This window comes from Elaeis guineensis, chromosome 4, assembly GCF_000442705.2.
Source record: "Elaeis guineensis isolate ETL-2024a chromosome 4, EG11, whole genome shotgun sequence".
Taxonomy (NCBI): domain Eukaryota; kingdom Viridiplantae; phylum Streptophyta; class Magnoliopsida; order Arecales; family Arecaceae; genus Elaeis; species Elaeis guineensis.
Genome location: NC_025996.2, coordinates 118503108 through 118528530, shown reverse-complemented (window position 1 = coordinate 118528530; position 25423 = coordinate 118503108).

The window sequence follows — 25423 nt, the reverse complement described above, 5'->3', positions numbered from 1 at the left end:
TCGATAATAAAAAGCCTCATGTATGCCACGCTATGTACTCGACCTGATATTATCCTTGCTGTGAGTGTCACGAGCAGGTATCAATCGAATCCAGATAAGGAGCACTGGATAGCTGTGAAGAATATTCTTAAGTACTTAAAAAGGATTAAGGATCTATTCTTGATCTTTGGAGGTGATTCTGAGTTGCGATTCGAGGGTGTATTCTTATTCGATTTATAAGAAGGGTTCTGAGTAATTAATCAATGGAGGCTGAGTATGCTTTAGATATGTAGGATGAATTCTAATTTTAATATTAGTTGTAGAACTGGATTTTATGTCATGACACAGTACTGCAAAGATAATGGCACCATAGCCCTTGCTAAGGAGCCAAAGTCTCACCAAAAGTCTAAATACATAGAGCACTGATATACGCGACTACCTCATGTCGAGGCACGAAGAGTAGACTCCGCAGATAACATGGCAGACCCGCTGACTAAGCAGCTGAGCCAACCAAAAATGAAAGTCCACCTTGAAAAGATGGGACTTAGATTTATGACCAATTGGCTTTAGTCCAAATGGGGATTGTTAGATGTATGTCCTATAAGCCAATATGGCTGATACATTGTAATTAATCTAGGGCATAATTTTATACTTAATATATTGATATGATCTGTAAAAGAGCAAATTCTTTTTCATTCAAGTGTAATATGTCCTTGAATCATTCATGAAATTAGTTTCGATACATACTCTCAAGGTGTTAAGAATTAAAGATATGTATTTAATTCCTAAAGACTCCGATCATAGGATCATTATGAGGATGGTGATAGATCCGGATAGACTGACACACAAATTGCTTCCTTCAGGATAGATGGGTCTCTAATCTACTATGTAGAGACACACGACGATGAGTGTGGATGATTATTAGAGAATAACTAGCACTGAGCATGATCATACAAGAGATCACTTAGATTTCTATTCAATCGTCAGTGATTGTCTCGATGCTGTAGTTGTGTGTCTGGTCTTTTGACTTGAGATGGTACTACTACTCATGGTAAGACTTTTGGAGTTTGATTGATACATAAACATGGGTCTCAATAAGCCCTTGTAGTAGATATTGGTGACAGTTGGTCCACTGTAGGAGTAGGATGCACATCAAGATAGGATCATCAACTTTGATAGAAAGGAGTAGTCATATGAGATTTAAGAAGCTAAGTCCATGAATCTGTGGCCACAGTAGAGTGATTGATGGAAAAGAGTTTTCATAGACATCACATCTGGACTTGAGGTAATCAAATCTATCATATGACTGATGTTGAGGTTTGATGATTTATTTATGACCTGCCATCTAGTTAGGACTCACGATAGAGGGACTGAATCATACATTAACTACACCTAGAGATTTATTTCAGTTCTACTAGATTACCACTATATACTGCTAGGTATCACCGATGGATTATGAGAGCTCATTAGGGTTGTTTTAGTCAATAATCCTTGATTGAGTTAGAGTGGAATTGTTTCGACCCATTAAAAAGAGTTTCAATGATACAATGATATAGACCATTGTATGTCTCACTATCAGATAGAATTGAATCTATGAGGTCACACAATAAAGGGATCATGCCTGGAATAAGAAATTGAGCTTATGAAGTGTCAATTGGGTTTAGAGAAACTAATTGGGTCCATGATAATCTTGCTAGCACATGGTTGGACCCAATTCTTCTTTTCATTGAGATTACTTATTTGATAAGCTAATTCTAACTTAATTACCTACTAATTATCTGTATGAATAAAATTTATGAGACTCTAATTGTTAGATGTCTAAGGTTATAGATCACATAAATTAAGGGTGCAAGTCTCTTATGAATCTCCTTGATAGTTATTATAGGGCGCCACTTTGATTTGATCAATTTGGACGTGTCCATTAATTAGAGGGCCTTTGGTTTTCATATGAGATGTCTCTTGAGTGCAAAAGAGGGTGTTTAATTATGGGTGCAAGGGCTCTAATAGTTGGTACCTAATGGATTTTCTAATGTAAGTTGGATAACTTAAGTTAATAAGAATCCTAATGTAAGTAGGACTTGTATTATATGATTAAATAGGATTCAATCTTTGTGCCTATAAAAGGAGACCTCCCCTAAGGTCCTAAGATCATCCAAGCCAGCCCCTCTCTACCCCAAGAGAACCTCTCATGCCCTCTCTTCCTCTCTCTTTCTCTTCTCCTTAGGTGTCCCCACGCCATACTACTTGGGATGTGTGTCCCATGTTTTGTATATGCCCAAGGTGTTGGGCGGCCCTTCATCTACTGGTTGGTGGTCTCTTATAGCACTACAAGGCAAGGAGAAAGGCTAGAGGGGAAGAGAAGATAAGGATCAAGAAGAAAGATCAAATGTTGATCGTGATCCAGACTTCATTCAAATTCAGCAAGCTGAATTTTGAAGAATCAAAATTTAAATCTTAAAAGAATATTCCAGGCTAATCCCGAGTGTATACACGTAGAGACTGGACACTTGTATGGCTTACAGAGGGCCTCGTCTCTTCTAGATCTAGATTTAAAGAAAGGAGTTGCAAAAAAGATATGTGATTTGATCATAATTTAAATTTTGACATATATCAATTTTAGCATATGAAATAGATTCATGTGATTTTATATTTTTATGCATGTAAAATTTAGATTAAAATTATTTTAATCTTATTCTCTACTGCGGTGTTTAAAAAATTAAGTTTTTGAAATATATGCATACTTCAAACCCCAAATTTCAATAATGGCAACAGATGGAGGTCCGACGACGGTGGCCGACGGTGGTGGGGCAAGAGACAACCGATAGTGAGGATTGTCTGGTGAGAAATCAAGAAAGAGGCATGGAAAAATAGGGCACCTAGGGTTTCTCTTCATTTTTGATCATTGGCCATTCGCCGGCGGTCATGATCTCACCATGGAGGATCGTGGGGAGGCTAAGGGTCATGATCTAGAAGTACGGCATTGCGAGCAATGGCGTCAGTGGTCAGAAAAGGAAATAAAGGTCTTGACCAAATAGAGGAAAAGCAGGGTCTTGTTTCATGGTGGATTTTCGGCAAATCCGACGGTCGATGGTCGTGTGCGATGGCATGGAAAGAAGGGAAAGAAGGAAAGGAAGAAGGAAGGGGCTTACCTCGAGCTCTGACGATCTCTCCGGCTCCAATCTCTGGTGGGCATGGGTTTAAGAAAATTAGTTAAACAAAGAAGAAAGAGGGAAGAAGAAGAGAGAAGGAGGGCCGGTGCTTGTCGTGAGATCCTTTGGACGGGGAGGGAAAATTTTATAGAGGAGAAGGGAGGCCGAATCCTCCTCAAAATCGGCTTCCTCTCCGATGAATTCGAGTAGAAGAAGACTCCTAATGGGATTCTTCAATATTTTTGTTTTCTTTTTTTTTTTGTTTCTTCGTTTCTTTCTTTTTTTTTCCTTTTTCATGCCCTAAGATTCATGCAAAGAGGATTTTAGAGCTGGGTATCACAAGGCTAAATTGAGATGGGAATATTTTAGTGGAAGGTAGTAGTAGTTAAGTCTATATTTAATATCAGATATATTTGAACCATATATTTTTATGATCACTATAATTCCCAGTAAAGAATGTAATATATGGTTTGTCTAAGTTGTTTATCTCTTGGTAATAAATATTTGGTTCAGATGTATCAGGCTTTGCATATACTCTATAATTACACTCTAGAGAATATATGATTGTGTCATGTGCCCAACTCAAGTACAGAATTTGGAGCATGATAGAGGTGGTATCAGAACCTCGATTTAAGATTCTTAAAGATAAGCTTTAAATAAGTATGGGTAGGCAAACCTCTAATTGGGTGTTTATATTACGTAGCATATAATTACGAGTCATTTTTTTTTATTACTAATAACTAGGATTGGTTATGATTCTGGATGCAAATATTGGTTAGTATAGGTTAAGATGGTTCATGGTAGTGAACAAGGATGTATGAGAAGACCGATGCAGTTTGCTGATGGCTCTAATACTTTGATGCGTGTTGAACAGCAAACCAGTGTTCTTCCTATACTAGCAAGCAATATACACCAACATGGAGATAATAACAACCTTGTTGGGAGCTCTCATGGGGCAAGAACTCAAGGAGGATCCAGGATTGTTCAAGCAAAGTAAGTTCACTCCTCTCAATTGATGCAAACACTTTTAAGAGTGGTGCAAGAGCAAACTGTCGCACAAACTGATATGAGAAAGATGATGGAATAACGGAATCAGCTAATGTAACAAATTATGCAACAACAAGGGCACCAGCGGTAGTCACAGCATCAACAAGTCTTCTCCTAGTAGCAAAGATATGTCGGAGTTCAGCAAGAACATTGTATTGGCTTGGAAGAATTTAAAAAATTTGCCCTGCTATCCTTTCAAGGTGCTTCTGACCCTTTAGGGGATGAAATCTAGTTGGGTGAGATAGAACAAATCTTTAATATGTTGAGCTATTCTAATGAGGAGAAGGTTTGTTATACTTCATTCATGTTGCATGGAGAAGGTCGTAGTTGGTGGAAGATAGAGAGAGAATGATTTGGTGCAGATGTTGCACATATTACTTGGAAAGTTTTTAGAGAGGCCTTCTATGAAAAGTACTTTTTTCATAGTATTTTGTATCAAAAGTATAAGAAATTTTGCCAACTGAGGCAAGAAAATATGTCCGTCACTCAATATGCAGTCAAATTTGAAGAGCTGGCTAATTATGCTTCAAGATTAGTGGAAAAAAAAAAGATTGGGCTCGAAAGTTTGAGATTGGGCTTAAAATCCAAACTAAATGGCAGGTATCCAACTTTGAGCTCTACATATAAGAAGGTGCTCAACAATGCACTAGTTATAGAGAAAGGACTTAATAATACTCAAGTAGAAAGAGATAGAATGTTAAGAAAGAGGACAAGGTTGAGTGGTTCTCAAGGCCAAAGTAGCAGGATGGTTGAATCAATAGACAATAGGCCAGTCTCTATGATTTCAAGAGATAAAAGGCAACCTTCCAATGTTCTTTGATGTCATAGGTGTAGAGGACCTCACTTTCTACAAGATTGTATAGGATTTGTAGGGGTCTGTTATAATTGTGGCCGATCAGGCCATAAGACAAATATATGTCCTAAGAGAAGGGAGATTATGGTATGATCAGAGCATCAACCTACACAGGCACCCCTATCTATCAAGCCTCTCAATCGAGACCACAGCAAGCAGGACAACAGCAAAGGTCGAGTACCCAGGAAAGAGTTTATACACTCACTCAGTAGGATGCTAATACTTCTAATTCTATGGTAACAGGTATTTATTAGTGCTATCTTCTCTTCTATCATATTTTATTAGTAGATCTCATATATAGAAACTCATTTAATTAGGATTATAGCTAAAATTGAGAATGTGCAACAAGTATGATCAGGGTATCATCTAATTATGCTCATGTGCTGTTTGATCATGGTGCTACACATTCTTTTATATATGGTAATTTCATTAGGAGGAATAGTAAAATTCTACCTGTGCCACTTGAGTCTGATTTAGGAGTCTCTACTCTGAATGATGACATTATTGTGGTGGATTCTGTTTGCAAATCTTGCACCCTTAATGTTGCAGGTAGAGAAATGGTGATTAACCTTCTAGTGTGGGAGATGAGGGATTTTGATATAATCCTCAGAATAGATTGTTTAACAGCATATCATGCTACTATCGACTACTTTAAAAAAATAGTGATCTTTCATATTCCAAATTAGCCAGAATTTAGCTTCCTTAGCAGTGGGTTAAATTTTCCATTAAAGTTAGTCTCCACTCTTCAAGCTAGGAAACTTCTAAGAAAGAGATGTGAAGAATTTCTAACAGTAGTAAGAGATACTCGGCAAAAGAAATAGAAGCTAGAGAAAGGAATTTCCTGATGTCTTTCCTGAGGAACTTCTACGGTTACCTCTAGAGTGGAAAATTGAGTTTTCTATCAATTGGACTTCAGGAACTGGTCTTATATCTAAGACTCCTTGTAGAATCACTTTGACTGAATTAAAAAAGTTAAAGAAACAGTTACAAGAATTATTGAATAAGGGCTTGATTTGGCCCAATGTATCTCCTTACGGTGCTCCTGTACTATTTATGAAGAAGAAGGATGGAAGTTTTTGGCTTTTGTATTGATTATCGGGAGTTGAACAAGGTAACAATAAGGAACAAATATCTTTTGCCAAGAATTGATGATCTGTTTGATCAATTATAGGGAACACAAGTCTTTTCAAAAATTGATCTTTGTTCTGACTATCATCAACTAAAGATTAAGGCTATTGATGTGCTTAAAGCAGCTTTTAGAACAAGATATAGGCACTATGAATTTTTGATCATATCTTTTGGATTGACTAATGCACCTACAACTTTTATGGACCTCATAAATAGAATATTCAAATCTTATCTAGACCAATTTATGGTGGTATTTATTGATGATATTCTGATTTATTCAAGGAGTGCACAAGAGCATGAAGAACATTTAAGAATAGTGTTACAAACTCTTTTAGAAAAGAAACTTTATGTAAAGCTCCAAAAGGGTGAATTTTGGCTTGATAGTGTCACCTTCCTTGGGCATGTAATATCCAAAAATAGCATTTCTATTGATCCAAAGAAAATAGAAGCAGTGGTTGAGTGGAGTCACCCCACTAATGTATCTAGGATACATAGTTTTTTGGGATTAGCTGACTATTATCACAGATTTGTTGAAGTATTTTCTTGCATTGCTTTTATCCTATTTAACTCAAAATAAAAGAAATTTGAATAGACAGAAGAATATGAGCAGAGCTTTCAAGAATTAAAGAAGCAATTGGTGACCGCTCCAGTGTTGACCATTCCATTTGGAATAGTAGGTTTCACTATTTATAGCAATGTCTCTCGAAAAGGCCCAGACTATGTCTTGATGCAGAATGGGAAGGTAATAGTTTATGCCTCCAGACAGCTAAAATCCTATAAATAGAATTATCTTATCCATAATTTAAAATTAGCAACTATAGTTTTTGCTTTAAAAATATGGAGACATTATTTATATGGAGAACCTTGTGAGGTCTATACTGATCATAAGAGTTTAAAGTACATATTCATCTAAAGAGAATTGAATTTGAGGCAAAGAAGATGGTTGGAGTTGCTAAAAGATTATGACCTCCCTATCAATTATCATCCAGAAAAAGCAAATGTGGTAGCGGATGCTTTGAGTAGGAAATCATCATCTAAATTGGCAACCTTAATTACTTCATAGAAAACTATTTTGGTAGATGTGGAAAGATTTGTGTATTGAAATACACCTATGTGATGCCAACTCTCAAATTGCTAGTCTCATGGTACAACCTACTTTAATTGAAAGGATTAAAGCATCCCAGAGTGAAGATCCAGAACTCTACAAGATCAAATTATCGATAGAATTTGGAGCTCAAGTAGAGTTTCAAGTTCATAAAGATAGCTCCTTAAGATTTGGCAATCAACTTTATGTCCCCAAGAATCTAGAATTAAAGAAAGATTTTAGAAGAAGCCCATAGCTCTGCTTATACCAGACATTCCAGAGATACCAAAATATATCAGGATGTATAAGAAAATTTTTGATGGAGTGGCATAAAGAAGGATATTGCATAGCATATAATTCAGTGTTTAGTATGTTAACAAGTAAAGGCTAAACATCAGAGATCTGTAGGACCTTTGCAACCTCTTTCTATTTCTCAATAGAATTGGGAACACAACTATGGATTTTATGATAGACTTATCCAGAATTCCAAAAGGTAACAATGCTATATGGGTGATCATTAATCGACTGAAGAAGTTGGCTCACTTATTACCTTTTAGAGTTGGGATGTCATTGGAGAAGTTAGCAAGTTTGTACATTGAACAGATTGTAAGACTACACATAGTTCTAGTTTCTATAGTATCAGATAGAGATACCATATTTATGTCCCAGTTTGGGAGAAGTTTTCATAAAGCTATAAGCACCAAATTGAACTTTAGCATAGGCTTTCATTCGCAAAGTGATGGACAATCTGAAAGAATCATTCAAATTCTAGAGGATATGTTGAGAGCTTGTGTTATAGATCTGAGAGGTGCTTGGGATAGTTACTTGCCTCTAATAAAATTTACATATAATGATAGCTATCAGGCTAGTATCCAGATGGCTCCTTTAAAAGCATTATATGACAGGAAGTGTAGATCTCCTATTGGTTGGGATGATGTTGGTGAAAGAAGGCTATTGGGTTCGAACTAATACAACAAACTATAGAGAAAGTTCAATTAATCAGGAAAAGATTATGAACAGCTCAAGCTAGATAAAAGAATTATACAGATAACAAAAGACAGAAGTCAGAGTTTCAAGTTGGGGACCATGTCTTCTTAAAAGTATCTCCTATTAAAGGTTTGATGTGGTTTGGTATCCATGGCAAGCTTAGTCCAAGATATATGGGTCCTTTCGAATTTTGGATAGAGTCGGAGAAGTGGCATATAGAATATCATTACCATCTATTTTTTTGGGTGTATATAATGTATTCCATGTATCAATGCTGAGAAAGTACATACTACATCCTAACCAAATGGTAGAGTATGAGCCATTACAACTACATAAGGATTTAACATATGAAGAGTATCCAATTCAGATTGTCGATAAAAAAGAACAAGTTCTGAGGTGTCATACTATTTCTTACATCAAGATCCAATGGAGTAATCATATAGAAAAAAAAATGACTTGGGAGCTTGAGAGCGAGATGAAAAAATATATCCTTAGCGTTTCACGGACCTAGGTATGCAAATTTCGAAAACAAAATTTTATTTAGGGGGGAGGATGTAAGGCCCAGCCCAACCAGTCCATCTAGCTAGCCCACTTATTAGGCCGATGATCTAATTGGAATGAAACATGAAATTTATCCTCTATTCCCTATAATAGAAGCCCCACCGCCTCCCCATCACACCCAACTTTCAATGATAGAAACCCCATCACCCTCCCTCTTATCTCTCTCTCCCCTAGATAGCATTCTAGTATAAGAAGTTTGTTGTTGAGCTGGATATGATGCCATCAGATGCCATTCCACTCTATTGTGACAACAACGGTGTCATAGCCCTTGCTAAGGAGATGAGATCTCATCAGAAATTCAAATACATCGAGTGGCGGTTCCACCTCATTTACAATTACCTCGAGAAAGGATATGTGGAGGTGAAGAGAGTTGACTCCACGGAAAATGTGACTGACCCACTAATAAAGTATTTGAGCCAGCAAAAGACTGAAGTCCATCTTGAGAAGATAGGACTTAGATTTGTAGCCAATTGATTTTAGTGCAAGTGAAAGTTTATTGGATGTATCCCCTAGAAGCTAGATTGGCCGATACTTGTAAAACTTTCTTAGGATATAGTTCGTATAATTGACTTTTATATTAATAAAATTTAGATTTTTATTTATTCACATCTATGTTTATTGTGTCTGTGAATTATCCATTAAGTTAATGGGCATGATAACATATATTCTCAAGAGTTAAAAATTTAAGACATGCGTTATTATTAGTTAACTCATAAATTACTTCTGATCGTAGGATTATCACAGGGATGGTGACTGATCTAGAAAGATTGGTGCATAATCACTTTCTTTGGATAAATCAATCTTGAATCTATGGTGTAGAAACGTCGAAGCGAAAGTGCAAGTACTTATTTGGAACATGGGTACTGAGTGTGATCAATCTCGAGAAGTCACAAGGATATCTATCTTCTTATTAGTGACTTACTCATAGCTGCAGTAGTGTGTCCAGTTCTTTGACCTGAGGTACATCGGTAGTTCACCTTGAGAGTGATCTAGTTTGACTACATCATAACTCGATCTCCTAGCCATATAGAGTCTTGAGGTGTATGTTGGCTGCAGTATGTTTATTGTAAAAATTGGATTACACCAAGATAGGATCTATCAACCTCGGTAGAAGAGGAATAGCCCTATGTAAATCATGAGATTGAGTCCTAAAGTCCATGACTTTGACAGTGTGAATAATGGAAAGGTATTTCCATAAGGTTTCACATCAGACTCGAATTGATTATTTGATGAGTTATCCTTGACCTCTATCCCATCGAAACTCATGATAGAAGAATCAAATCATACGGTAACTATACCTAGAGGTTCATCTCTTCAGTTCTGCTGGCTTGCCACTACATATTGCTAGATATTATTGGTGGATTGTGAGAGCTCACTAGATCATGCTGGATCGATGATCTTCGATGGGTGTGAGTTGGAATTATTCCAATCTATTGAAAAGAGTTTCAATGATACTACGATGAAAATCATGGTATATCTAATTATCAGATAGAATTGAACCTATGAGATCACACAATAAGGATTTAATCTTGGATTCACTAATTGGACTTGCGAAGTCACAATTGGATTAGGATTTGGCATAATCCTATTGGGTTTAGGTGCACCATGCTAGCACATGGTTAAACCCAAATTCTTTTCTAGAATTGAGTCCTCATTAGATAAGCTTTAGATCAAGTCAATGGCCTTATTCCTGACCTAATCCATTTGAGTTTAGGGGCACCTAATTGGGCACCCAAGAGGATTGGATCCAACCTATTTAGAGGCACAAGCCTTCCTCTTTTTGAATTTTTGCAAAGGAACTGGTGGGGTGCACGCCACCTCTGGATGAGATCTAGAGGGGCACACACCCCCTCTTCTTTCGGTAGGTTCCATGGGTGCAAGCCACATGGAATTCATGTAGAGAATAAGAAGGGCACGCACCCCTTTCTGATTTCAGCATGAGGAGGAGGGAGAGAGGGCACATGCCCCCTCTCTCTCTTGCGTGGATGAGATCAAGAGCGGCGCCAAAGGTTGGCACCCACTTTACTTATCTATTTGGAAGAGATAACATTCCCTTTAAGATTGATTTTTCTGAGGAAGAAAATCTGATTTTAGAGAAGGTGTCATCATGAGATGATGACCAGCCATCTTACCCCATTGGTTTGAATTTTGAATTCAAATCAAGGATCTATTTAATTGGCAGCCTTTTAGGATTTGCGAATAGAATGAAAATTTGATTTTCTAAGTCCTCTCCCTATGTCCACACCACCTCTTCCTCTCCTCTCTATTCCATGCCTAAAGTAGTTGGGCATCCCCACGTCCACATGCCCAAGGCTGTTGGGTGAATCCATTTTGTGCCAAGAAAAGAAGAAGGTGCGATCTCAACCATTGAGATCGTAAGGGAGAAGATCAATAGTTGATCTAGGATCCAGAAGGGTAGCAGATCATCTTAGAGAAGATGAATCTACTAAGAGAAGGATGATCCAAGATTGATCTCGATAATATCTGTAGAGGTCGGATACGTGTGCAGCTCCATAGCAAACTTTTCAGATCCACGATAATCGGATTGTGGTGTTTATCTACCCGCATAAGGTGATAATAAGATTATCACATCCTTTTTTATATGCTGATTTTTGCTTTAATTTTTAATTTAATCAATGTATCCAATGTCGGATCGGATTAAAATTTTTGAAATTCCACTGCCTTTAAATCTGATCGATCTGATATGCAATACGATCTTTCAACTGATATCAGAGCTAGGTTGTTTGATCATAGATCTAAATTAAATTTATTTTCAGATGAGATCTGAAGTTTTTTAGTAGATCTAAAAGGAGTTTCAGATTGGATCAGCATATTTTTATATATATGAGATATATATGTGTGTGTGCACACACACGCGTGCATATGAGATATGTAGATTGAATCATACATATGTGTTAGGTAGATTTAGTTTGTTTTCTGAATAGCTTAGTACTCAGAATGGAGACGTCACCATGACCGTCCGGTCATAAGGGGAAGTAGAGATTAAAGTTCTTTTCTTATCCAATCGATGGATTCTCTTATAACGTGTAGGGGTGCTGTTTGTGATGTCTCATGAAGAAGAACAGTGAAAAGAGGATCATTTATTTTTTATGCTTATTTAAGTTGTTTAGATCTAAAAAATTATTTTCATATCTAAACTAGAACTTTAATGATGCTCATATGTTTTGGAAATATTATATTCTGTGGCTGGCATGCCTGTTGAGTCGACTTAATTCTTGTTGAGTCAACTCGGATCCAGGATGAGTCGACTTAGTTTCTATAGATAAAGAATTTATATGAGATGTAATGAAATATAGTTTAGATTTAAAATTATTTTGATATCTAAATTAAACCCATATTCATAATGTACGTAATTAAAAATTAAGATATAAAATTAAGAAATCTAAAATTGAGAATTTAAGATTTAATTTCATTGCATAAAATATGGGGTTATAGGTGTGGATAGCTTAATTAGATCTAGTTTGAGCAGTTGATCAAATCGAATCAAAAGTTAATTAGGATTAGGTCAAGTGTGCTTATGACCAATCCAATAGTTGTAGATTGTTTAGATCGATTAACAGCCATATGTTGTCAATCAAATCTAAGACCTAATTTGGCTCAGTGGTTCGATCCCAAGTCTAGACTAACCTATTCGATTCTAATTGATCAATTGATGTCTAAGATAAGTTTCAATCATAATTTTTAATTGGGATCATGCTCACTTGGCCATGAACAAATGATGTCTAAGGCAAGCATCTGCAATCTTCCTAATGATCATACTTACCTAGCCAACTTGATCGATTATGTTTTGAATTAGGTTGCTTAATGATTCGAGCTAGCCTATGCCACTAGATTAGTCATAACTATTGTGACTAATTAAGGATGAGATCTAAATTCAAATCTCTCTTTAAAATATTGTCTAGCGGTCTTCCACCGTTGTAGCTGTGCAGGCCCTTCCCAGGGTTGATTGTTTTCGACTAAATACAGTGGTTCAGTTGTACCAAAAAAATATAACCACACTATAGGCATGAGATACTATGGGATGGAGATAGGATTGGGCTCAATATTTCAGACATGGTAAGGATCCCAATGACGGCTCCATTTTGCATAAACAGTGGGTCTGACTTGACTAAGGAGTGGACCAATATCTCAGGCATGGTGAGGCTTCACGACTTAGAGACCAAAGTTGGCTACAACATGCTTGGAGAAATATTGGATAAGAGTTGTCCACTCATCCACTGATTCATTACCAATAATTGTTATATGAGGTGGTGAGTCAATTGGTGAGACCATAGCACCCACTAAAATCTTTAATCGTGAGGTTTCGTTTCTCTATCTGGAGAGTGTGGGGATCTGAGAAAATAGTGGAAGCTCAAATTTATTTTTAAAATAAAATTTCTAAAATAAATTGGTTAAGTCAATTATAAAATTTAACTAGAAACTTTGACTCTCTGTAGGAAATCATGTCTGCTTGCAATTTCCTAGCTCGAATACTTAAGAACAATAGGTTGATCAGACCTAACTTTAAGGATTGGCTCTGAAACTTAAAGATTATCTTGAGTTTTGAGAAAATTGGCTTGTACTTGATTAGGATTTTATCCCTCTTCTAGCTCGTCCAACTGCTGATCAGAGAGCATCTCATGATAAGTGGTTGGATGATGATAACTAAGTAAGGTGCTATGTGTTGGCCTCAATGTCTAATGAATTGTAGTGCCAATACGAAGATATGAAGACTGTCAGGGAGATTCTGGCTCATTTGCAAGAGTTGTATAATGAGCAGAGCTGCGTAGCTCACTACAAAGTGTTCAAACAACTCTTTAAGATAAAGATGCGTGATGGACAGTCGGTCCATAAGCATTATCTAACAATGATCAAGGATCTTGAGGAGCTTGAGAAGCTCAGAATATCAATAGACAAAGAGTTGCAGATTGATCTTATTCTATAGTCTCTTACTGATTCGTATGGATAGTTTATAGTAAACTTCTATATGAATAAGATCCAGTGCATCATTTATAAGTTGGTCAATATGCTGGTTACAACTAAGAGAATCTTGAAAAGTTTAAGAGGCTCTGTACTTACTGTGGAGTGGATTTCTTCCAAACGAAAGTCAACTAGAAAGAAGAAAAAGTCCATGAAGAAGCAAAAAGTGGAGAGCAAGAAGAAGGAGAAGAAGATGGTTCCAAAGAAGATGGCCATGGAGAAAGGAAAATGTTTCCATTGAGACACTGATGGTCATTGGAAATGAAACTGTCTAGCTTGCCTGGTGAGTCTAAAGAATAAGAGGGTAGGTGGACCTTCTGAAGATATGCTCATTATAGAAACAAACCTAACGATTTCTTCTGCATTTAGTTGGGTGATTGACTCTAGATCTAGTGCTCATCTGTGCACTTCTTTGCAAGATCTTGAGGATAGCAGAAAGTAGAGGAAAGATAAAATGACCCTATGTGTCGGGAACAGAGCAAAGATTACTGCTGTAGCCGTAGAGACATACCCTCTTCGACTACCATCAGGGGCTGTTTTAATTTTAAGAAACTATTACTTTGTACCTGTTGCAAACAGGAATCTTATTTCTATCTCTTGGTAAATGCAAGATGACTTTGTAATAAGTTTTTATGAGGACCAATGTAATATATTTTTTAAAAATAATAAAATTGAAAGTGATTTCCTTGGTCCCTAGCCATTCGGGTTTGACTATTTGCAACGAGGCTACTGGGTTTGACTGCATGTTCTCTTGGTCCTAGCCATTCGGGTCCTTGCTGTGTATGTTGGCTTCAGTAGATTCAATTTGCTGTTTGGAGTAGAATGCACCTGATGAAATCTATCAATCTAGATAGAAAAGGAGAAGTCCTATGGATTTGCGAGACTGAGTTCAGAAAGTCTTTGGCCAAAGCAAGTATGAATACTGAAAAAGAGTTTTCACGAGATTCTCAAATAAACTCAAGTCGAGCCAATCTAGCATATGACTAATGACGGGGTCTGACGAGTTCTCCATGACCTTCGTCAAGTCAGGACTCACAATAGAAGGACTGAATCATACAATAACTGCACCTAGAGATTCATACTTTCATTCTACTAGGTTGTCACTACATACTGCTAAGTGTCACTGATAGATTGTGAGACTCATCGAGCATCATCTTGATGATCGATGGTCCTCGAAGGGTAGAATTAAAAATATTCTAATCTATTGAAAAGAATTTCAATGATATTATGATGGAGATCACAATATATCACATTATCAGATAGAATGGAACCTATGGGTCACACATTAAGAAATTTAATCTCAAATTTGTCAATTAGGCTTATGAAGTTCTAATTGGATAAGGATTTATTGAAATTTTATTAGGTTTACGAGAACCATGCTAGCACATCACTACAAAAAAATAAGTTATTAGCTACAAAAAAATTTATCGCTAATAAGCCAAATTCATCGCTAATAATAATTAGTGATAAAAATTTCATCGCTAAAATTTCATCATAAAAAATACCGTCGTTGATAATATTTTATGATGAAAAGTCTATTTTCATTGCAAATAACCTTAATTTATGATGAAATATTTTAGTCATAGAAAATAAAAAATAAAAAACTTATTTATAAAAAAATAATTTGTGATGAAAATAACAGTCACTAACAATAATTAATAGTGATAAAAATATATTCATCGTTATTATTCACTTTTAGCGACAAAAATTTTTTATCGTAAAAAATTTTTTTAATAAAAAAATAATAATTGAAAAACTTTAGCGACTAATATTTACGTCGTAAATAAATATTTTTTTGATAAAACTTTACGTCGCTAATAAGTATTTGTATTATATATTTTTTAAAAAATTAAATCATTTTTGTAAATTTTTTATGATGAATATTTTATCGATAATAATTTTGTTGCTAATTATTTTTTTAAAATTTTAGATATATTTTTTTATTTATATGTATAATATGTTTTATAAATTAAAAAATTTGAATAAAAAATTTGCATAATAAAATGATAAATAAATTTTATTATTTTATTATATCAAATTAAAATGATAAGAGTTTTAAAAAAATACATCAAAGAGTTTTAAAAAAAATACATCAAAGAGTCATCACGTATCGGCATGTGGAGAACGAGGTGGGGATGGAGAATTCTCGACGGAGCTCGGACCGATGATGGAGCTCAGACCAACCTATTGCTACCTTAGCATCTGGATCGTCTGCTCCATCTGCAACATCCGATCCATCATCTGGATCTGAAACTACTGATACTGGTCGATGCGTTCAGTCAGCTCTTGAGCTCACTGCTCAGCCTACTGTCGATCCTCGACAGTCTGCCTCTGCACCTCCATCAACCGAACCTGGCACGTAGAATGGATCTCAGCCCTAGATGATCATGAAGATGAAGGAGCAGTGATCTCATATCCTAGACCCCTAACATAGCAAGATCTCATACCGAGCACCTGATCACAGATCTCATCATCTGTAGGTGCGGTCGAGCCCTCAGAGGTAGGCTGGATCTTATGTCGGTCATACGATCCTAAAAATAAAAATTAGAGTTATTTTAATTTTTTAATAAAGATCAAATTATGAATAAAAAATTAATTAAAAAAACTTAGAAAGAGCTCCTAGCACCCCATCGTCCACTCTCCCAACCGTCGCTGGTGGGTCCGTTGGTAGATATCGATCCTACAGAAAGCTCGCCACTCTCAGCATCTTTCTGTAATTTAAAATTATTTAAAAAAATTTTAAATAATTAAAAAAATATATCATAATTAAAAATTTAAAAAAATATACCATGTGCTCTATGTGACGAGCAAATGATCTCGAACCCCCATAATGTGGCATGATCTGTCTCACCCGGTTCGCCACATTCTAGGCACATCATCTCTATAAAATTAGTAGTAAAATTAGTAGATAATAAATATAATTTAAGAATAAATGATTAAGTCATTAAAATCTAAAAAAAAATTAGATGTGTAATCTGATATGCCGGATCCTCGTAATACCGGTATATGGTAGTCCAATCGTCGATGGTGATGCTGTCGTAGGGCTGCAGCTGTGCTGTCTCCTGCCCATCAATCTGCACCATCCGGTACCAATGCTGATGCATGTGACCACGATAATCCTTAAAGTGCAAGGATAGTGGGTATCGATCGCTTGCCTCACACGATCATCCTCGAAATCGACGATATCAAATACATCCTGCCAATAACAATATTAGAAGAATACTATGCAAATTAAATATTCATAATATAATTTATTTTATCTGTAAGTGGATGTAGAAAATCTATTTCTGAGTCGGAACAACATGACGTCAATCGAAGAGCATCACCGGGGCATAGCTACAGCATATGATGGCCAGCTCAGTCTACCATGGCTCACACCATCCCCTAATGGGTCTGGTGTAGCCGGCCGGTATCTCTATCCGGAGATACTGTCCCGGGTGCTCATGTCTCCAACACTTTACAGCGAGATTCTTCGATGGACCTCACCCTCGCCTGACCATCGATGTAGACTAACCTGAAATAATAATAAATAAATCATTAGTATGATCCAAATAAAATAATCAAATTTTGATTATATATAAAGTGTAATGATTAATACCATTGGGACCCGCCTCACTGGGACCCGGCTCAGTCGTAGTCGACTCACTGGGATCTGCCAGTGCAGAACCCTCTGACACTGGAGCCGGTGAGGCAATGGAGATCGGTGAAGGTGCCTCAATCTCCTAGCTGTCTGCAGGTAACTATGAACGTGACCGTCATCGTCTATCTCCTGATGCCATATCTATAAGAATTGAGATGTAAATAAATATAATATCACATAATAATAATAATAATAATAATCAAATAACATTCTAATGAATGCAATTATATCGCATATCATTATTGCAACACAAAATTGAATAAAGAATAAAGATCTACTCATCAATATTTATATCTTCCTCGATGTGTAGATCTCCATCCAAATCACAATAATCGATATATGTATCATCTTCTATCTCATCATCATTTATGAACTGATCATCGCCCTCCGACTCATCTAGATTAGATACAAAATCAGCTTCAACTTCATTGGATGTGAGATCAGCCCTATTCAAAGGTGCTGTTACAAGTTTTTTATCAACCAAAAACTCGACTGATGTTTGTTCTTCTTGCTGAAATGCTTCCTCTTCATGTAAATTCAAAATTTTATCCATCTCTAATCGAGTTGGTATATCATATACGCCTCTAGGTGTTATTTTTTTATGACATATCAATTACCTCGATACTTTAGGTCCTTCAAATATATTACTTGTTTCGCTTGAGTTGCTAATATGTACGGCTCATTTTGGTATCATGTTCGTGCAAGATTTATATTGATAAATTATGAATCGATATGAATCTCAATCTTTTTATTACTAATATCCCACCATTCACACTGAAACAAAAATACAGAATTATTGGACCCATACTTCAGTTCTATGATATCTACCAGTACACCATAATAATCAATCTCTTCTTCTCCTTCATATTCTCTTGTAGCAATTCCACTATTCTGGGTCTGTCATTGCATCTCAAGCTCTCTTATGTGAAATCTCATTTCTTTAATGATACAGGATGTGTAGTGATTAACCCTTCGATCGGGATCACATGCTAAATCATGCAATTCATCAATTGCACCCACTTTTTTATTTAAATACTTATGCTTCATCTGCATCATAAGATAAAAAATTATATTGATTGAAATAATATTATTTATAAGTAAATAAATAATGTATTACTAATGCAACTTACAAGATCACCAAACTATTTTGTAAATTCCTACTATGTCGATCATCGACATCCATATTATTCTCTCTATATAGTATACTCTTGTGCTCACTGTAAGAAGTTATAATTTTTAATTTTACATCAACATGAAAAATTTTTTGATCATTAAACATATCGTAAGATGATACTTATTCAATAAAATCTTTAATTTCTTTACAATTATTTAGAATATAAAAATATGCCTTGGATAGCTCGTTCACATCTATAAATTCAAATTTCTTTGCACCAATAGGTCGAACTATTTATTTAAATATAGACAACATTGGCTAATTGTCACTCTATTCACAGTCTGCATTATGATCTGTACGATTGAATCTTATTTCAATATCATCAAGATACATCAAGCAGAATATGACAGACTCGGTAGCTACATATGCCTCTGCTATAGACCCTTCAGGCCTTCTTTATTGCGCACATATTTTTTTAAGGTGTACAAGAATCTGTAAACAAAAATAAATTTAAATTTTATAAATATATTTACATCTTATAATTGATATGATAAAATACATATAACTTGCTTATCTTTTAACAGGATACATCCATCGATAATGTATCGGTCCAACCAAAAGAGCTTTCTTTGAAAGATGGACAGCCAGATGCACCATAACATCAAAACATGATGGTGGAAAAAATTTTTCTAACTTACAAAGAATGAGTATGATATCTTTCTCTGATCTCTCAAGTAAGTTAATCTTCAACGTTCGGCAACATAGTTCTCGAAAGAACACTCCCAGCTCAATCAATGTAGTTTGAACATCACCACCCAAATAGTCATGCATGACCACAAGAAGCAAACATTGCATCATCACATGGGAGTCATGACTTTTCATGTAGAGATATTACCGTCGTTGTTCCAACACACCGCAATATATTTGAAGCGTATGTATCAGAAAATTTTACAGTTTTGAACCATCCACAGAAAAAAAATTTTCCTCTCTAAATAGGAATAACATGCGGGTGGCATAAAAAATCTCTCACCTCAATGAACTAAATGCAACTCCGACTAGATTTCCATTTCCTGCAGATCAAGACAAGCTTTTGTACCATCTTTTATTTTTTTTGAAATATTCAATACGGTACCGATGATAATATCATAAATATTCTTTTCAATGTGCATTACATCTAGATTATGACGAAGTAGTAGCTGCTTCCAATATGTAGTTCAAAAAAGATACTTCGCTTCATCCAATTTAGCTCAGCTTCAATACGCTTTCGCTTGCAAGTACCCAATATTTTTTCAAATCGATATTTTCAATGACTTCAAGTTGTTCTAAAATTTTTGATCTATTTAACTCCTTGGGTGGCGGACATCGATCGGACTTACCATCAAAGAATTGATTATAATGGATTCTCCAAGAATGATTAGTAGGAAGAAACCACCGATGATCCATGAAACATATTTTCCATCCGTGCTTTAAATGTAAAGAGGATGCATCACTATTGCATATTGACATGCAGATATCTTTTGATGTTCTATCCTGATAAATTTTCATATATTAAAAATTTATTTATAGTCCATAAAATCGAAGCATGCAACTTAAAATTACTTCGACTCACAGAATCATATGTCTGAACCTCATTTTCCCATAACTCCTTCAGATCATCAATCAAAGGTCGTAGATATATATCAATTTCATTACCTGGTGCTTTCAGATCCAGAATCAATAGTGATATTAAAATAAATAGTTCTTTCATGCACTTTCAAGGTGACACATTGTATACAACTAGCATCACAGGCCTCATGCTATAAGAGGTACTCATATTGCCAAAGGGATTAAATCTATCTGTCACTAGACCAAGCCTGATATTGCGCGGGTCATTCACAAAGTGCGGATACTTTGCATCGAAGTCTTTCTACACTAAAGAGTCGGCCGGATGGCTAAGTATGTTCTCCTGAAATCTGCTACTCATAATGCCATCTCATTTTTTCAACTATCTTTGTGGACATATACAACTTTTGAAGTCTTGGAATAAATAAAAATATCTCAAAATCTTTTGAAGTATCTTCTTTCCTTTCCTATTATCGATTTTGTATCTAGGCTCACGTAATTCGGACATTCAGTTCTTGTTCGTTATCTTATAAAATAATATGCAGTCATTTTTGCGGCATGTATAGGAGTATAGCCAAGTCCAATTTTTTGCATGTATATTTTTGCTTCAGAATATAATTTCGGCAGTCTCTCTCCATTGGACAGAGCTGCTTTAATCAATGTTAAAATTTGGTCAAATAACTTCTGACTCCATCGGTTCACGATTTTAATATAAAGTAATTTTATCAAAAACTCTAACTTGAAAAACTTTATACAATTTAGATAAAGTGACTCTCGTGCATCCCTTACAAGCTTTGCAAACTGTTCAGAGGTCCTTCTACCTCAAGCTGGATATTATGTTCATGATCAGAATTGCTTTCAGATGCAGCAGTATTCATCCATACATTTGAACAAGCACCTTGATGTAAATCATCTAACAATTCTTTTATACCACTATGTTCGATAGATCCATCAGCATCACTATCATCTTCAGTATCATCATCATCGTGCACCACCTCATTCGGATCACCCTCCCCAGGCCATGTCCAACAAGTATACTTCTTATCCATACCATATTGTAGCAAATGCTCCTTAACAAGTGTTATGTGATAATATACCATATTGACACATCTCTTACATGGACACTTTATCCGACTAGCACTGTCAGCCTTATGCCGTGCAAAGTCAATGAAATCTCGAACTCCTTTTTGATATTCAGCAAAAAAATTTCTCTAGCATTCATCCAACTTTGTTGATATTCATCTAACAATAAACATAAAATCATTAACAACCAAAAAAAGTTCTGTGGTATTCAGGATCCCGATCCGAATTTCGGACTGAATCGCATTCGAATTCCAAGCAAAATTCTGACTTGGATCCAGATCCGGAACTTCATACAAAATAACATACATAAAAAAAGACATGCAGACTGAACATTAACACAGAAAATGTGTGGCCTATCTCTTTATGAAGTAAAAATATATGATCCTATTCTTTTCAAATCATTACTAACAGGTGTGGCCCTATCTCTTTCAGAAAAGTAATAATCTCATTATTGTTATTAGTGGATATTTCATCTCATTTTTATGAAAATTTCGACAGCATCTCCCCATGGTTCTCTAAGTATATGATGTGGATACGGTGCCCACGCACCCTATCCACCACATACCCAAAGAACAATGGATAGATAACTACTAAATATCACATAATGAAATGAAATATTAACTATTAACAACAATAATATTATTACTTTTTCAAAAAGCTTGAATACGGGATATCCAAGTTTCGATCTCAATGAAGATCGAAACTAGAACAAAATCTATGGCTCAATATAATTTAAGTACCATCTTTGAACGTGCATTCGAAGATAGATTTCTAATTTATCAAAAAAAATAACTTCATATTAAAATTTTTTGATCAAAAATTTCAATAAATTTTTCTAAAATAAAAATATTTTTTTATTTATAATTTCAGTAGCATATAAAATAGCATATAAAATAATTTAATTGTAACAAGTAATAGCAATGTGTATTGTGTTAGTGAAAAATAATCAGTCAAATAATTAACTAACTTCAACAGTAATACTAAAAAATAATATGCAACAATATAATAATATGCAACAATTATAATAATTTGGGTGCCCTAGCCCTGCCCGACACTCTCCGGACCCGACCCGACTCGACCTGGCATGGACCCGACCCGCCCCGGCTCCATCCGATCCGCCTCATCCTGACCCCGGCTCCACCCGACCCGATCCGGCTCCACCCGACTCGCCCAGGCCAACCCAACTCGGCCCGACCCAGAACTGACTCGGCCCGGACCCTACCATCCCAGACCCGGCACGGACCGAACCCGACCCGACCCGACCTAACTGCCCTAACTCCACCCGACCCACCCCAGTCCGACCCGACCCAGTTCCATCCGACTCGCCCCAGCCCGACCCGACCCACCCCGGCTCCACCCGACCTGCCCCGACCCGACCCGGCTCCACCTGACCCGCCCCAGCCCGACTCGACCCGACCCGACCCACCTCATCCCGGCCCGACCCGGCCCAGACCCTACCATCCCAGACCCAGCATGGATCGGACCCGACCCGACCCGCCCTAGCTCCACCCGACCCGCCCCAGCCCAACCCAACCCGGCTCCATCCGACTCACCCCAGCCCGACTCGACCCGACCCACCTCATCTCGGCCCGACCCGAAACCGACTCGGGCCAGACCCTACCATCCCCGACCGACACGAACCGGACCCGACCCACCCTAGCTCCACCTGACCCGCCACGACCCGACCCGACCCGACTCGGCTCCACCTGACTCGCCCCAGCCCGACCCGATCGGACCTGACTCCACCCAACTCGCCCCAGCCCGACCCGACCAGGCCCGACCCGCCCCATCCCGACCCGACTCCACCCGACCAGCCCCAGCCTGACCCGACCCGACCCGATCCAGCCTGACCCACCCCACCCCGCCCCAACCCCAGGCCCCGGCACGCACACCGGTCACGACACACCGGCATCGTGCCGGCATGCCGGTCCTGGCATGCAGGCTCCGACACACAGGCACACAGGCCAACCATCCCGACCCAGGCGGCCATCCCCGGCACGCCGACCGTGGAACGCCACCACGGTGTGGCTGCAGTCCGCAGGCCCCATGCGGCCGTGGGCCGCCATCCCAACCTAGGCGGCCATCCCCGGCATGCTAGCACTGTGCCCAACACGCCGGTCCCAGCACGCAAGCCCGCAAGCCCCAGCACGCAAACACACAGGCCCACCATCCCAGCCCAGGCGGTCGTTAATGGCACGCCGGCCATCGTGCGGCCGTGGCCCACAAGCTCGCATGCCCGCAGGCCCCATGCGGTCGCGAACCGCCATCCTGACCCAGGCAGTCATCCCCGACATGCCAACACCATGCCCGGCACGCCGGCTGCGGCACGCTAGGCCTGCACCGTTCCCCGTTCCCAGCCCGAAAACAACCCAAAAAAAAAAGCTCAACATGACTCACCTCAACGGCGGCGGCAACGGTGGAAGAGCTCTGGACGGTGGAGGAAGCCGGAGGGGATGCGGGAGGCCGGGAGAAGAACACGGGAGGCAGGGAGAAGAATGCGAGAGGTCAAATGCCGTGGGGGGGGAAGAGGAAGAAAAATGGATTTCTGATGGGATATGAAAGGACGTGGGGTATTAGCGATGTAATTTTTTATCGCCAATAATTAATTTTCATCGCAAATAAATTGAACGAAAAAAATATTTACGATGAAAAATATATTTTCATCTCTAATAAGTTATTAGCGACGAAAAAATTTTTCCGTCGCTAATAATTTTTGCCATAAAAAAAATTTTTGCTGAAAAAATTCACATCCCAAAAAATATTATTTACGATGAAAATAAGTTGTTTCGTCTCTATTTATATAATTAGCAACGAAACTTTTATTCCGTTGCTAATAATCATTCAAAAAAAAAATTTAATTTGGATAATGGAATGATATATATGATATATGTATATATATACATATATATATATATATATATATATATATATGTATGTATGTATGTATGTATGTATGTATATGTGTATGTATATGTGTGTGTCTATATATATATGTGTGTGTGTACACACACACATATTAAGTTGGTAAAGTATGTGTGTGTATGTACACACACATATTAGTGTGTGTCTATATATATATATGTGTGTGTGTGTGTACACACACACATATTAAGTTGGTAAAGTATGTGTGTGTGTGTGTGCACACATATTAAGTTGGTAAAGTCTTTGGTTGTTGGATCAACTGAAATGGGATCAAATCTTACCGCTGCTTTTGGGGGTCTAAAGGTATTTTGGAGAGGACAACCTCAAAATACAAAATGGACTAATCAAACAAAGATAGAAAAAGATTTTAATCGACATACTCATTTTACTTCAAACCAATATTATATATTGATTTATATATACAAAATTATATGTTACTTTATATAATATAAATAGAACAATATTTTATATCTTACACTAAACAAATTGATATTTATCTATCTAATTTTTGGATAAAAACTAAATGTTAAAAACATAACTTTTGAATGTAAACAATTAGAGACTCGAGAAAGGCATATTAGAATGACAAAAACCATAAGAAAAAATATCATAATAAAAGGTAGGAATAGAAATAAAAGTAATCACCTCGAGTATGCCTTCATCAACCCCATCCACTTCGACCCTCCCATGCCCCAATATTTACGACAACATAATTTTCATAGGCCATGACTTTTCACGTGCCTTTTATATACACATATCTTGATATTCTACATAACTTTATTTTACCCATATTATTTTTTAAAACTATCATATAATTTTTTATAAATATAGTAATATTTATTATAATATATATCCTTCAATATGAAGTTTTTTTTAATTTTTAAAATTTTTTAACCATTAGAGATAAAATATTCCATCGTTAAAACTCATTCTAACGATGGAAAAAGCTTATTGCATCATTAATAGTTTAGTTTTTTAAATTTTAAATTATTTTTTTAATATTAGAGATGAAAATAATTCATCATTAATAATCAGAGATTTACGACGATAATATGATTTATCATCATAAATAGTTCATTATTTATGATAAAAATATTCCATCCCAAATTATCTTTTATTTTTAAATTTTTAAAATTTAAATATTTGTGATGAAAAGTATTTTTTCATCACTAATATTCATATTAGCGATAGAAATATTTTTATCATTAAGAAAATGACTAGTTTTCATTTAAAAATTATTTTCATCTAAAAATTTATCACAAAAAAAGCTTATTAGCATCGCAAATAACTTCTT